A 5,750-nucleotide genomic window follows, 5' to 3' on the forward strand; every position below is an offset into this window, starting at 1 on the left:
GATTGTATTTATCATCATTAGTCATTTAGGTCAACATTGGATCATTCAGAGATCCTCACTGAACTTCTGGAGAGTTTGCTGCACTGAAAGTAAAGGGGCTGAATAATTTTGCACGCCCAATTTTTCAGTTTTTGATTTCTTTAAAAAGTTTGAAATATCCAATAAATGTCGTTCCACTTCATGATTGTTTCCCACTTGTTGTTGATTCTTCACAAAAATATACAGTTTTATATCTTTATGTTTGAAGCCTGAAATGTGGCAAAAGGTCGCAAAGTTCAAGGGGGCCGAACACTTTCCCAAGGCACTGTATATATATATATATATATATATATATATATATATATATATATATATATACATACATACATACTGTACATGCATACATACATACATACGTACACACCCACAAAAAAAATGCATATATAAAAATATATATATATGTATGGATGCACATACACACACATACACACACATACATATGCACATGTACACATACAAACATTCATACACCAGAATAACAATCTACACTGATTTAAAATATACACATACATAATACTAAAATGCTAAGAGAAAATAATAATAAAGTACAAATAATAATTATATGGATGCACACCTACACAGACACAAGCACTACAGAGGGCTGGTGGGACTCTAGTCGGGAGAGCGGCCCACGGCTAGACAAAGGCAGAACGGCACAAAACATCAACTTGCTAACCAGGTGTCTGCGTCTGCCCCTTCCCATCCATCACCCCCAGTCCCCTGCAAGCAATAAGTAAATGGTATGGTAATAAGAATAATGTAAGGATTGAAAAATAAATAACGAAACAAAACAAAAATTCTTAGTCTTGCAGGGAAGAGCAAGGCTGGACGAATATGGAGTTTGTAGAGTTTGTTCATGACATCTCTGTAGCCGGCGCGGTGCTTTGCCACACCGGGCGCATAATCCTCATAAAACACGGAATGGGTGCCCTTTATGTGACAGGTTGCCCCTCATTCGAGCTTCACGCAGGATAAGATCCTTGGTCTTGAAACTGTGACAACAGATGATTACTGGGCGAGGACTTTGGCCTGGTCCAGGCACTGGGACAAGGGAGCGATGTGCACGGTCCAGCTGGGGATCCGAAGCCAAAAGATCCGATCCCATTGCATCCTTCAATAGCTTGACGAAGAAGTCGGTGGGGCGAGAGCACGCCTCCACCCCCTCTGCCAGACCAACAACACAAAGGTTATTACATCTGGATCGGCCCTCCAGGTTGACCACTTTCACAGAAAGCCTCTGCACACTATCCTGCATTGACGTGCATAGCTTCTCTAACTCGTCGATCATACCAGCGTTGAATTCAGAAGCTTTCTCAATGTCCACAATACTCTGGCCATGCGAAGCGACCGTTCGAATGATGCTCTCGATTTTGGTGTCCAGTTCAGCAATAGTGGCCTTGAGATCCTCAGCTATAGCAACACGTAGCTCCCCCAAAGCCCGGGTAAGTTCTGTAAGTGTCACGTTGTTGCCTGTGCCTTCCGCCATGTCTGTCTCGTTGTTTAGTGGTGAGTAGGCCTCCGCTGTGGATTTGGTCGCTTATTACTCGGCATTTTCACATAGACAGTTACAATCTTGTATTAGAAAGAAACATTTGTTGTAAAAGTGCCATAAAGTAGGTTATATTAGATTATTTCGCAAAAACGTTGCAGGAGTCTCTCACACACAGCTGTTCACTCCAACCTGCTAGCTCCGCTCGAGTATCTGTCTTTGAACATAAACCTCGGCTCATCTTTAAATATTGTTGTATCTTGTTGTTGTAGACCTTCATCTGCTACTGTTGGCTCACTGGATTGTATTTTTTAATTGATTTCAGAGAATGTCAATTCTGAGTTTGTCCTGATGGGTGATCTGAATCAGGACTGGCTAACATCGAGCTCTGATCAACTCAAAATTCTATGCAATACTATAATCTCACTCAGATTGTCAACAGTGTAACTAGGTTGAATATAAAATATTGTCTGAAATCCTCTTTGATTGATGTGATTTTAACCAATAATCCTCATTGTTTTCATGCTTCTGGTATTTTTTCAAATGACAAGTGATCACTGTGCTATTGCCTGTGTGAGAGATGGTCAAATTCCTAAGAAATCTCCACGTGTCATTACGAAAAGAAACTGGAAGAGGTTTGATATTCAATGTTTTTTACATGATGTATCTAGCATTGAATGGAATAGACTGGAATTAATCCCTGATGTTGAACTAGCCTTTTCTTCCTTCCACAACGCATTCCAGGATGTATGCAATGGGCATGCCCCTTTAAAAAAATTCAGGATTAAGGGCAGAGAGAACCATTGTTTTACTAAGGAACTTACAAAAATCACAAGGGAACGAAATGCTATGTGGGCTCAAGCAAGAGGGACTGGTTTGACAGATGATTGGATGGCGTCTTCGAAATATGGGTGTGACTATGATCCGTAAATTGAAAGCAGACCTGAAATCTACTTCACATAATTTAAATAATCCATCCAAATTCTGGCAAGTAGTGAAAAGTTTGGAGTGCAAAAAAGATACACAGCTTCCAAAACAATTGTTGGTAGACACACAGATTGTAACTGAGAGAACGTCCATTCTGAAAGCCTTGAATCTGCATGTTTTAGATGCAGGCAGTTTATTTGAAAAGGTCAAAGGTATAATTGAGCCCCCAATGAATTTACCTGACACCCCTGTGCACTCCTTCACCAGGTTCTCCTTTTCATCCTTCTCTGTTTCAGAAGTGTGTACAGTCCTGAAAGAAATTGATGGGAAAAAATCCCCTAGCCCTGATGAACTAGACCCCCGCTTCCTGCACCTAGCTGTAGACATCATTGCTCCCCCTTAACATGTATTTTTAACCTCACGCTTGATGTTAAGGAAATTACCAAGTTATGGAAATCTTCTTTTGTACTGCCTCTCCTGAATGGTGGAGATCCTTCGCTACTTGACAACTATCGACCCATATCAAAATTGTCTGTACTGGAGTCCTTAGTTAATAGGCAGTTAAAGGCCTACTTCCAAGAAAACAACATCTTAAATAGAATGCAATCAGGTTCTAGGTCTGGCAACAGCACTGTTTCAGCAACATTGAAGGTTTTAATTGACATCCAATGTGCTCTTGATAAGAAGTTACATTGTTTGTCTGTCTATATTGATTTGTCGAAGGCTTTTGACACCGTGGACCATACTGTGTTAGTGCAAAGGTTAAAATGTTGTGGAATTACTGGTCATGCTCTAGATTGGTTTTTAAATTACCTATCAAATCATACACAATGAGTAATGACGGATGGCTGTAAATCTGATTCCATAGATGTGTGCTCAGGTGTTCCTCAAGGTTCTATTTTGTGCCCACTGTTGTTCATTTTGTATATCAACAACATTGGGGATCTTATTGAAACAGAGGATGTTAATTTTTTGCAGATGATACTGTTCTTTATTAAAGTGGTAGTAGTTTATCTTTAGCTTTTGACAATGCCCAAATAGCATTTAACATCATACAACATAATCTGTATGATTTAAAGCTGGTTCTAAATTCGGGTAAAACAAAATGCATGATATTTTCAAATGCCAGGCATGTTACTAATTATGTCATTGCTACATTGGCTGGATATACTATAGAGCAAGTTAAAGTGTACAAATATTTGGGTGTGTGGGTTGATGATAAGCTGAGCTTCACTGTGCATGTGGAGAACTTGTTAAGGAAGTTCAAACTGAGAATATGTTTTTATTACCGGCATAAGGCTTGTTTTTCTTTTGAGGCCAGGAAGGAGCTGGTACGATGTACATTACTGGCGGTTTTAGATTTTAGTGATGTTGTATATACGCAGGCCTCAACCACGACCCTGAGAGCACTTGATTCAGTGTATCATACCGCACTCAGGTTCATTACACATCATTATGATCTCTAAAAATTTGTTGGCTGGTCGTCATTGACCTTTCGTAGGCTTAAACACTGGTATACACTGATTTATAAGGCCATTTTGGGTAAAATGTAATTTTATCTCTCTTCTTTTTAGTCAGGTTGGTAAATAAATATAAATTACGGTCCCATTCTCCTTTGCTTCTAACAGTACCAAAAATTAGAACAGGTCGTGGTAGAAATAGTTTTAGTTACTTAGCTCCGTGGTCCTGGAATTCTATCCTGAACATTTTAAAATGTGATGATCTAGTTGTTGGTGGTGTTTAAACACTTGATCGATGTATATATTATAGAAGAGTGTAATTGTCTTTAGGACAGCTGTTTTTAGTCAAGATTTTTGTGTTTTTTACGTAAAATGTTTTTGTTGTACTGTATGTGTGTTTATAGTTTTGTTTAATGTTGTGTAAGTTGTTTTGTCTGAAACATTGTTCCCCCTGCTGTTATTGGACCAGGTCTCTCTTGGAAAAGAGATGTTATCTCAATGAGAAAAACCTGTATAAATAAAGGTAAAAAATAAATAAATAAAAACTTGTCAATAATCAACTGACTGGCTTTCTTGATGTCTATAGTATTCTCTCTGGTATGCAATCGGGTTTCTGCTCAGTTTATGGATGTGTCACTGCAATCTTAAAGGTCCTCAATGATGTCAGCATTGCCCTTGATTCTAAGCAACGTTGTGCTGCTATTTTTATTGACTTGGCCTAAGCTTTTGACACCGTAGATCATTCCATTCTTGTGGGCCGGCTAAGGAGTATTGGTATCTCTGAGGGGTCTTTGGCCTGGTTTGCTAACTACTTCTCTCAGAGTGCAGTGTATAAAGTCAGAACATCTGCTTTCTCAGCCACTGCCTGTTACCAAGGGAGTACCCCAAGGCTCAATCCTAGGCCCTACGCTCTTCTCAATTTACATCAACCACATAGCTCAGGCAGTAGGAAGCTCTCTCATCCATTTATATGCAGATGATACAGTCTTATACTCAGCTGGCCCCTCCCCGAATGTTGTGTTAAATGCTCTACCACAAAGCATTTTTAGTGTCCAAGAAGCTTTCTCTACCCTTAACCTTGTTCTGAACACCTCCAAAAAAAAGGTAATGTGGTTTGGTAAGAAGAATGCCCCTCCTCCCACAGGTGCTATTACTACCTCTGAGGGTTTAGAGCTTGAGGTAGTCACCTCGTACAAGTACTTGGGAGTATGGCTAGAAGGTTACATCTAGACTTGGTTTCCTCTATTGTAATCGCTCCTCTTTCACCCCAGCTGCCAAACTAACCCTGATTCAGATGACCATCCTACCCATGCTAGATTACGGAGACATAATTTATAGATTGACAGGTAAGGGTGCTCTCGAGCGGCTAGATGTTCTTTACCATTCGGCAATCAGATTTGCCACCTTATAGGACACATAACTGCACTCTATACTCTACACTCTGTAAACTGGTCATCTGTGTACACCCGTCGCAAGACCCACTTGTTGATGCTTATTTATATAAACCTTTTAGGCCTCACTCCCCCCTATCTGAGATATCGACTGCAGACCTCATCCTCCACATACAACACCCGTTCTGACAGTCACATTCTGTTAAAGTCCCCAAGGCACACACATCCCTTGGTCGCTCGTTTTTACATTTCGCTGCAGCTAACGACTGGAACGAGCTAAAACACACTAAAACTAGACAGTTTTATCTCCATCTCTTCGTTCAAAGACTCAATCATGGACAGTCATACTGACAGTTGTGGCTGCTTTGCATCATATATTGTTGTCTCTACCTTCTTGCCCTTTGTGCTGTTGTCTGTGCCCAAGAATGTTTGTACCATGCTTGC

Source organism: Oncorhynchus gorbuscha, linkage group LG11 (assembly GCF_021184085.1).
Source record: "Oncorhynchus gorbuscha isolate QuinsamMale2020 ecotype Even-year linkage group LG11, OgorEven_v1.0, whole genome shotgun sequence".
In the NCBI taxonomy this organism is placed as follows: domain Eukaryota; kingdom Metazoa; phylum Chordata; class Actinopteri; order Salmoniformes; family Salmonidae; genus Oncorhynchus; species Oncorhynchus gorbuscha.